This window comes from Nicotiana sylvestris, chromosome 2, assembly GCF_000393655.2.
Source record: "Nicotiana sylvestris chromosome 2, ASM39365v2, whole genome shotgun sequence".
In the NCBI taxonomy this organism is placed as follows: Eukaryota; Viridiplantae; Streptophyta; class Magnoliopsida; order Solanales; family Solanaceae; genus Nicotiana; species Nicotiana sylvestris.
Window position 1 is genome coordinate 129,082,060 of NC_091058.1, and position 11,393 is coordinate 129,093,452.

At 36.0% G+C, this 11,393-nt stretch overlaps 1 long non-coding RNA gene across 2 annotated transcripts; it reads right to left on the reverse strand.

Moving 5' to 3' along the window:
• Positions 1–7,479: 7,479 nt before the first annotated feature.
• LOC104224161 (uncharacterized) lies at positions 7,480–9,295 on the reverse strand. Of its 2 annotated transcripts, none has more exons than XR_710299.2 (3): positions 9,243–9,295; positions 8,572–8,675; positions 7,480–7,802 (listed from the first exon to the last, which is right to left on the reverse strand). It is a non-coding gene; the product is annotated as an uncharacterized lncRNA (long non-coding RNA). The 2 variants fall into 2 exon arrangements; XR_710301.2 differs by lacking the exon at positions 9,243–9,295 and adding an exon at positions 9,029–9,199.
• Positions 9,296–11,393: the final 2,098 nt, after the last annotated feature.

An 11,393-nucleotide genomic window follows, 5' to 3' on the forward strand; every position in this document is an offset into this window, starting at 1 on the left:
GCTTATAATAACAGCTCCCAAGCTAGTATTCAGATGGACCCTTACGAAGCACTATACGGGCGGAAGTGTAGGTCACCGATCGGTTGGTTCGAGGTCGGGGAAGCAGAGTTACTAGGTCCTAATTTAGTCCAGCAAGCAATGGAAAAGGTAAAACTTATTAGAGACCGGTTGCGTACAACACAAAGTCGGCAGAAGTCTTATGCAGATGTTCGACGATGAGACTTAGAGTTTGATGTAGAAGATTGGGTTTTTCTGAAAGTATTGCCTATGAAGGGTGTCATGCGATTTGGAAAGAAGGGAAAGCTCAGCCCCAGGTATGTTGGACCGTATAAGATTTGCCTTCAGAATTGGAAGCAGTCCATCCTGTGTTTCATGTATCTATATTGCGAAAGTGCATTGGAGATCCTTCATGTATTACGCCCATGGAGGATATTCACATTGCTGAAGACTTATCTTATGCAGAAGTACCAGTAGCTATTTTAGATCGGCAGGTAAGAAAGCTTCGAACTAAAGAAGTGGCTTCCGTGAAAGTGTTATGGTGAAATAACAACATCGAGGAAATGACCTGGGAAGCTGAGGAAGAAGTACCCCTACCTATTTACGACTTAAGGAGAGTCGCATTTAAATAATTGGCAATTATTCCTTTACAACAACTTAATTGGATTTTAAATGACTTGAAAGTGCAATTTAAATTTCTTATTGCGAGATAGCTATACGAAGCCTAGTAGTTGGAATCTTCAGAATTTGATTTATGCTCTGCAATGTAACAAATATAGCCTTGCAAATAACGTATTAGCGGAAAAGAAATGAAACTAAGGAATTGACTTGACCCATTCGCGGACGAATGTTCTTAAGGGGGGGAAACTGTGAGACCCCATGTTTTTTCTTTTTCTCTTACGTAATATGCGTAACGTGGCGTGGTTATATTAGGTATATATGATTGGGTGTAGCACACTGGGATAATAAGAATGAAAATGTGTGGTAATATCAAGGAACTAAACTAAAGCAGTAGGTCAAAGTAATCCCTTAAACAAAGGTTCGTGGTTAAAGAAATGGCTCGGGTGGCACCCCGCGCGTTCGGAAGGTTTAAGTTAATTTACACATGTGGGATAAGACCAAGAGTGTCTAATATGCTAAGAATAATGTATTATGAGGTATTATAATATCACACTGGTCACATGTTAAGTTTTGGAATCAAGCAAGTTGCGAAATAAAGGTCGGCAAAAGTTATCGTAAATTTCTCTAATAAATTTCCTAAACTTTGGGTCAAATGTATCAGATCATTTTTTCCAATATATAAAAAGTTATGGGACCCACAACCTACTGAATCAAAGGTTTACGAGTCTAGTTCCCAACCAAAAAAACCTCACATCAATCCGACATCAGCGTAAAATGTTATGACTGTTTTACCGCGGACTGTCCAGGCTGAAACCGGGTCGCGAACCGGGTCGGGTCAAACAAGTAGTATAAATCGGCAAATTTGACTTTTCAGACCTAAAAACATTTCATTTTCGTCCTAAAACAGTAATAAAGCTGAATAGAAGATTCCATGGTGTTCTCGAGTGATTAAGGTGCATTTTTAACGATTTCTGCCGTTAAAATTTGTCGTCGTACCTAGAAACGCAATCTCTACGCTTTGCAATCGTTTTCCCCTTCTATTAGTTGTGTTTGGAGCTATTCTTGGAAGATAGGAATTTGTTGTTCTTGTTGGTTCTTCAGGATTTATACTTGGTTTTCCAAGGTAATCATCTTGGGACTCTTTTATGATCATTTTTACAAAGTTCTACGGACGTTTCGTCAAGTTAGGGTCATATCGAAAATCTGCCGATTTAAACTCAATTATGAACTGTTTATAGATGCGTATAAGCTGCATATATATGGTGTTTTCGAAGCTTATTATGTAAGGAACAACTTTCGTGAAGGAACGACAGGCATTCGGACGTTCGTTGGAGAGGTATGTTAAGGCTAAACTCTGTCCTTCCTTTTAGCACGAATTCTGGGAAATTCCTAAGACGTCAAATGTGATATTTTACTATTCTATTGCCAGAAAGACCTTCTGTGAAAGGCATTGGGATCTTAGATGAAGTATTTTCATGATGCTGTTAGGTTGATATTCCACTCGTTCGGTTAAATAGGGTATTCGACATCTATATATGTCATTTGTTCGACTTTCTTAACTATATGTCTATATATGTGAATTCTTATTCGTCTTTGGGTTGTGTGACTAGAAAATAAAGGCATTTAGTATTTGCGATCAGTCTTTCTCCCTTGTTAAAGTGTATCTTAAAATCTCTAAAGTGACACGTCGATTTCCAAAAATCTCAAATATAACTTTTGTGTTTAAACTACTAAAACACTTGATTTTTGAAATACTTTCTTTTACTAAATATCAAGAAATCAGGTATAAGGACTAAGTGAAGCACCTTAAGCTTTTTATGAACATCTTCAGAATTAAGTTATCTTTCTAAAACTCGAGTTAAGTTTTCAAACTTATTCAAAAGAAAAGAAAACATATGAGGTTCCACGAGACAATTGTATGCGATACGAAGGTGATTATGAGATCATGAGGATAAGAGTACCTATGAGCCAAGATTGGCTAAGTTCTTGTTATGGCCTATTATGTGCATTCAAAGTTCATATCATACATGGCATATTATGCATGGACTTCGAGCTATAATCGGAGGTAAGAGGCCTATTTGCCCGAAAAACTATATATATATTGTACAGATGGCCACAGGTTGGCAATATGATACCGGTTAGCTACCGGAAGAGACCGCCATTGCTAGCATTTGATTGGGTATGTCATGCATTTGCATCAATATATATGTATTCACGACATACGATTACACGAGCATACCATGCATATTTGATTACTATGAAGTCGGATGTCGGCCATGGAGGCTATCAGAGTTTCAGTGTCAGGTGGTATCTCTATTACTTTTTTTTTTACATCAGCTATGTATGATTCTACTGTTTGCCTTACATACCAGTACATTTTTATTTGTACTGATGTCCCGTTGTCTGGGGACACTACATTTTTGTTTCGTGCGTGCAGGTTCAGGTAGGAACTCTAATCGACCCCTCCGCTAGGATTTCGGGGTTCAGCTGTGAGTTGGTAAGCTCCACCTCTTCCTGGAGCTTTCATAGAATAGTTACTTTTGTTATACAATTTGGGTATAGTCGGGGTCTTTTTTCGACAGTGCTTATGACACTCTTAGAGGCTATTGTGGACACAGTATTCTGGGTTTCTTTTTATAGCTTTCAGTCTCCAGCCCATAGGCTTGGCATGTATATATATGTGTGTAGGCATGTATGTCTCCAATCGCGGCCTCGTCAGCCAGCTAGTACTTTATTATTTTGGCTCGTCTACCTTTGTTTATATAGATTATTGTTATTCAGGTCATGACCTTAATGGTCCAGGCTTAGCATTTCAGATGTTGTGCTGCCCGATTTGTTGGGGCCCCAGTTTAGTTAGCTAGTATGTTTAGTGGCTAACTCGATCGAATACAGTATCGAGTGTCAGTCGTGCCTCCCTTAGTTTGGGGCGTGACAATTATGCCACAATCCTTATGCAAATTCCACTTATCAAGCTCATGTTGCATCAACAAATGATAAGCTCATTCGTCTTCCTGCATAATTAATTTCATTCGCATACTGAATTTGCTCTTGATGGTCTGTTATAGCCATCTACATTAAATAATATAAGCTTTTGTTCAAATGAGCCCGCTAGAAGTTGGCCTTCAAGTGCCTATAACACAGTAACAATTGTAGGCGTACGGCTCGTTCCATGCATCCAAAGTACGCACAAAACTAAAAGTCCCACTGTGTCGATCAGATATTAGTCAAATACTTGAACGATGTCTCACAACGTGCTCCTTCAAGTGGCTTAAAACCCATGTCCACGTCTCTTGACTTTCGTTGGCACAAATAGCAAATGCAAGGGTAAATATGCTTCCATTAGCATCTATTGCAATGACAATCAACATCTTTATATCTTATTTTCCATATACATGTGTGCGTCTATGGAGATTACAGGTCGACAATGAACAAAACCATCAATGGATGGTTTAAATGCCAAAGAACACATATCTGAATATGTATTCTGGTAAGTTAGGACTTTGATCGTGGTACACACATATACCTGCACAACTGGTGTTATACGCTCTTTCACCTTATACTTATGGACGATTCAATGTATAAAATCAATACAAGGGAAATCAAATGATTCCCATTGAATGTGTCTATATCACAAGTGTTCTTGCCAATGTATTTTCTCATGCTCCACATATTAGTTTTCAACTTTCTCGCACACAGCATCCATGTACAACCTTGGTCCCATCCACGACAAACAACCTTATATATTTGCTTAGATGTATCAACAACCTCAATCTCACGACAGTTTTTTATGCTGAAAACTCGCACCGCCCTGCTAAGGCGCGACTTGTCACCAAAAAGCATATTCTTACATAGCTCTGTTAGTTTAGATTCATTCCACTTTGTTGTACGAATGTCGTCAATATCCCTTATGAGGGCATCCACATCAGGCATACTGGGCAAGTGATCAAGGTACAAAATCCCCCTTGAATGAAAGGGCACATGGGACTCGTACATTGTGGGTATAACGTTAGGTGGGGTCTGCATATATGGAGCATGCTCAGTTGTGGCATCATGCTCCCTCATCAAATCGGGTTTCTCATTCTCACTCTCATCTACAAAGTGTGGTTCCTCATTGTCCCTCTCATAAGGGAAGGGTGTATCATCTCCAGACTCATCAGCCTTGTTATCACAATCACTGTCATATTCCTTACTATGTGCCTCTGCCATATCCTGATTCAATATATCATCATCGCGCAACTAAGTTAGGATAGGCCCGTCATGTTGCTCGTTTTCACTGCAGAACCAATAAAATAATGAGTCTCTCAATATCTGCACAACATAATATATTAGTTTTCTCTCTTAACTTACAATTCAGAATCTGTAGATAGCTCATGAAGCTCATTATCGTGTTGTTGAAGACTCACGGATGGACCAGCATGTCCAACCCTCCAAAATTGGGTATATTTCAACTATTGATTGGTTCACAACTTGTAAAATTCATATCTTATCGGCAACCCCTTTGAAAGATATAAGTGTTAGTACGAATATAATTTATAAAAGAAACAATTATACTACAACAAGAAAAATTAAAATTTACGATTCGGCGTGTGAATTATGTAAATTTGGCGAGCCTCCATGCTCCTATATTGGGGAGAAATTATGTCATCGCTTCTCACTAATCTGTAGAGATTAGTTTAGATCTGGCCATACTCTTTCATACGAAACTTGAAACACCACCAGATGATTGACTGTTATCCATATTTTGTAGAACATAAATATTTTTGACGTCTTTAGACTCGACGTACATTTCCAGCATTTTTAACACAAGAACATCCCAATGTTCATCTGGAGTCCTCAAAAATTTTTGCAGAGTTTCATCTTCTTCGATTTTAAACTCGACATAACAAGCAACCCCTTGCGGCTTAAGCGAATAAGGATATCTTCTAGTTTCCTTAATATTAACCGAACGTTTACTCACACTCATTCTTTTACAAATCAAAGATACCAATCTAGCATATTCCAATGTAATTGGCAACTTAACAACACTCTGTGGAGAACAACTATAGTGCACCGAGTTATTCTCCATCACAACCTCACCACCCCAATATAATCCAACCCTAATTTTTCGCTCATCAGACATTCTAGCAAAATTAAAAAAAATTGATGAATATGAAGTACAAAGGATGCTGAAGAATGAATTTTTCAGAATGATTTACTGAAGACTTAATGTAGGACCATAAGTAAGCAAATATCCAATGCGAGGGGATGGCAATTTGGTGATTGGATGGGTAAGCACAAGACTTTCTGTTAGGCTTCAGATTGAACTTTAAAGTAATGAAAGAGAAGGCAATCCTATAACTAATTAGTGAAGCTATGGACTCCAATTCTAACTCAAATGCCATCATCGTCATCATTATCATCATCATCATCATCATAATAATAATAATAATAATAATAATAATAATAATAATAATAATAATTTAAAAAGTGGGACTATTAAAAATGGTCAAAATAGAACAACTTATTTCCAAAGTCAATACAAGCCCAAACTTTTATCAACCTAAATGAAGCCCAATAATCAATTTAAATAAGAATTTTTTCATTTTTATATACTATTTGAAACTTTATTACTCTTAATGTCCATGTTTAGTTAATTACCCTACATAAACAAGTTTTGTTTACAAAATATATACAATTCACCTTAAAAGGCTCACAATCCATTATTTGTGCCTTTAATCAAGGGATTTAGTTACACTCTTTTCCTTTTTTCTCTGCAGATTCTGTCTTTCTCCCCATATCTCTGAGTAAACAATTTCCCAACTAAATCTGCTAACTTCACCCATAGTGAACATAGACGAGGATGATTACCAACCGTCTCCCCTCTTAATGAACAACTTGTTGTCCAAATTGCTTTGAACAAGACAAGATTTCAGCAAATTAAGCTTCAGTCAATTTTACATTCCACTTTCCAAATACTTGTTTAACAATTTAACAAACCTGAATTCATCGTTCTCCCCCTTGCTACGAAGCCTTTCAGACAATTCCATGCACATAGATTCATTCAATTACACAAATATACAATTACTTCGTGCCTTGACAAAAACCAGCAAGGGAATTCATAGGAATGGCGGGGGTGAGGGGGGTCTTGGGACTAAACCCACAAAAATAACCTCAAACAGTTCCGCATCAACTCACCCCTCCCCACATATTATTCTTAGAAAAAATTCTGGAAAAGATAATTCAAAAAAATTGATATTAGTTGTACATACTTTTTTTACTAGTACAACTTTCTACAACTTATCTACAATTTTCATACATTATGTCACGACCCAAATCGATGGGCTGCGACGGGTGCCTAAGTTCTACATGTCAAACACCCTTAAGCATGCGTCTAGAATATGAACTTGTATAACATCTGTTGAATTACGAAGATAACATACATGAAGAAAACCTTCCAACAAGGCATATGTACGTATACATGCAGAACACAGTGGGTGAGCCGGTAAAGCTGCAGTAGACAACTATACATCCAATGTTCACTACAAGAAAATAGGACTACGACGACATTTTTTAAATGTCGTCATAAGTCACATAAATGTCACAAAACATTTACCGACATTTATTTGACATTTATATCAAATGTCGTAAATTTCGATGTCGGGAATTTTCCGACATTTAAATTAATGTTGGCAAATAAATATGACACTTGTCAACGACTTTTATCAAAATGTCACCTATTTGAATATCAGCTCAATAAAGTTGTGACATATAAAGAAATGTCACCAAATATTATTCGTCTTTTCTTCATATATAGAAATGTCGGTAAATTATCTTTGGTCAACAGTTTTTTTTCTTTATATACATAGAGAACATTAGCTTTTCATACATTTCAATTATTCATATAATTTTGATAATACAATATCATACCCTACAAAAGAAATTTGAATTAAAACAAAAGAGGCTATTTTTATAAATCTTACACCATCATTCGATAATGGTTCTCATAGAATATAAATTTTTATCCTTGTTCATCTTCAGAACAAGCTAAATGCTAACTATAAATAAAGACCAATGTCGACTACAAGAACACTGATTCACAACAGTTCACTTGGTGAGCCTCCGTACAAAGAGGCAACTGGAATCTTTATGGCAACAGCCTTTGCATAAGACTGTCCTCTTCTTGACTCTAATTTTTGCATATCAACCTAAACATAAATCCAATAAAGGCATAAATTAGAAGTTAAAAAAGATTAAGTAAAAAAAATCAATTAGCAGGCAACTTCTATAGAAATTATATGGAAAATGATATCACATGGAACATTAGAACCTGTGCAGCTTAAGAACTTCCATCATACAAACAAAGAAGAACAATGAACGAACTTATCAAAAATAAAAAAACAATAAGAAACTTCAAGTCTTCCAGAAACATAAGCCACAAATATAAACAGGTGATCCATAAAGTAAGAAAATGCAAAAGGTGCTTGAACACACATACGTCTGTTCAGTTAAAATAAATGCAACACAAAAGGAAAAGTTCTCTTTGTCGTTTTCCTTTTCCTACTCCCTTTAACAATAAGCATTACATTTTAGTTGTAGAGTTTACATGATATTCTGTTAAAATTATTTGCGTAGATTGATATATTTCACAAGTGAACCACAAGAATTTTCTTGATCTCATTGATATTGTGAAGAGATAACCTTTTACAAGGATGACGACCCTTGAGTATGCTCCTAGTGCAAGTCATTTTGAGCACATGCACGGTAATCTTGTTAGTAGTATATTTCAGTGCTAATAGTCATGCTAGTATGTTGATTTAGTGATAAGTAATACAAACTACATATTTATTTAGACCGGCCTGCAAAGTTTAGAACCACAATCAACTCGAATTCACTAACCATATTTGGATAATGATCATGCTACAAAAGTCATATTTCTCATGGAGTTATAAATAGTACTAATATCCATATTCTTACTGAAAAGCAGAATGCCATCTCCTTGAGGGATCCAACATTGCAAGTCCTTCATGAATAATGAGCTTGTGGTTATCTAGTGCCACACTTCCAAGGCTTTGTCCTCTCTGGTGGATAGAACAGAACAGTAAAAGCAAAATTCACTAGCAGAATAACCAACAACTGAAATTTAATAGAAACTGCAAATACAAAGTGACATAAAAATAAAACAACAAAGCAGATGCTAATATTGTATGCCCAAATTGATCAATTTCAACACCCCACTACCAATAACGTAAGCAGAGAAATATTAAATTCATAAATAAATCCTACCTACCACTTCCCAAACCAATCATCAGCAACCACAACAAACTTCAATACATAATAATAAAAGAAAAGGTTACAACCATTTTAAAGGCAGGAAATTTAATCAAGTTAACATAATAGAACGAAAATCACAGGAGAAATGCGCCTTAATAACCTCGATTAGAAGTTTGAGAATTATCAGTAGTATCTGTCATGTTGAGAGTTCTAAATCAATCTAAGAACAATCTAGGAATAATCAGTAGTATCTGCTAATTAACCACCGACTCTGAATTTGATAAATTGATCCTAATGCTAGAAAGGTATATGAAAAGAGTCCAAAAGAAGATGGTAAATCCTAGAAGATTGTTGCGATTTCATGAGAAACTTACCAATTTTATGAATGCGAGACATATGAGAAAAGGGGGAGTTTTGTAGAGTTTTTGAGATAAAATAGTAGACGCCCCTATATTTAATATATTTTAAGTTTAATAATTATAAATGTAAGCAAATGTCCTTCATTAGTTATAAATGTCAGTAAATACCGACTAATATAGCTACATTTCAATTAAAAGTCACAATATTGTGCCATTTCTTACCAAATGTCATTGATTTTACGACATTTGTAAATAAGTGTCATAAAATTAGTCCTTTTCCGACATTTATTTCACATGTCGTTGATTAAATGTCGTCGTAGCCCTCTTTTTCTGTAGTGAACTGAAAGCCGACAAAGCCACATACAACCCAAATAGACATACTGTCTACAGACATCTAATGGAAACATAACTGTACGAAGACGTGATTGAGTCACGTCATTACCATATATATATATAGAGAGAGAGAGAGAGACATATCGTACCAAAATCAAAAGCAGCTCTGAATCAAGTAGAGCACGCCAACTCTCGCTGATTAGGGATCCTAAGGAGGGGGACTGTCAGCTTGCCTACCTGCACCTACGGGTATGAACACAGGCCCCGTGAAATAGGGCGTCAGTACGAAAAATGTACTGAGTATGTAAGGCATGAAAATTAGTACGTAAAAGACATAGATGAAACATGGAATATAGAAACACGTCTTTAAATCTGAATAACTTTATAATTCTAAAACATTTATAATGTCATGCACGTGCGTATAAATTTCGTGACATGCATAGGTATGGGTGTACATTATATCATCAAGCCACTGAGCGCATCCCATCATATTGTCTCGGCCACTGTGGGCAACATCATCAACATATACCAGTAGATCAGGTGGTAGTGCGTATATAACGCCGTAACCTTTTCCCATATTCCATATACATATATTTACATATATACGTGTATATAATGTCATCTGGTTATGGGTCAATGCACATGTATAAATGGGTGAAATGCATGAAAAATACGTAATAATCTCAATATTCCTTCCGGATAAACTTTTTCAACTGCGTATTATTCTGAGACTCATGAACAGAAGATAGTAATAATTCATATAGGGAATCAAAAATATAGACACCCCTAATATTTCTATGAATAGAGTAATTTATGGAAACTGTGTGTTTGCTTGTTTCTTCGGTATAATTTGGACCATGTCAAAAGAAAGAAGGGATGGCCTTAACATACCAGGTGTAAGGAAAACTCCGTATAATATTCCGTTGGAAAACCTTCGTTGATTGAACGAAATTTGCCCCAGCTTCTTAGAAATTCATGGACGAGATAGCTTCTGGTTCCTTGAAATATTGGAATGATATAACGTTCTGGTTCCTTGAAATTTTAGAAGGAATGACGTTCTGGTCCCTTGAAATTTAGAAGGAATAACATTTCTGGTTACTTGAAATTTTAGAATGAATAACGTTCTTGGATTCCCATTTTGATCCATATTGAATTGTAACAAAATAACTTAGGATAATCATCCATTCTCTTTTAAGCCCAGGTTGCCACCTAGGTATAAGTGATTACTTAGTCACTTCTTGGTTTGTGGCTTCTTGCCACTTGTTTTGGGGGATAATTTATAAATTTTTATCCACTTATTAGTTAATTGGGTAATATCCCGTTATTCGATAATTAATCAATTACCCGTATAATTTAAAAATTACCATAAATTGCTTAAAATTCTACTTATTTTTAATATACTTTATATATACTTTATACATTATACTACCATGGTCATATGGTACCTTGCATGGTACTAGTTCATACTTCATCGGGTATTATCGTTCGACCCGTATTTTATCCCAAATTGGCCACTTTCAACGAAACTCATTTTCTTTAATTCGTGTACCCCTTTATCCTTCATAACACTTATTTATCGCTTGCTATAAATAGCGTAAATACGTTAACGTCAAGATGATCTCATCCCCGAGTCTACGTTAATTAACTGAAGACGAAACTTTTAACGTACGAAAATGCGAGATGTAACATCCTTCCCCCCTTAGAAACATTCGTCCTCGAATGTTCAACTCCCTGTTATCCATATAACTTTGGCAGGGTCGCCTTTGTAACTACACTACTACCAACTCTTCCTGTAGAAACTCGATAATTTAATGCCACATAGGACCATGATCA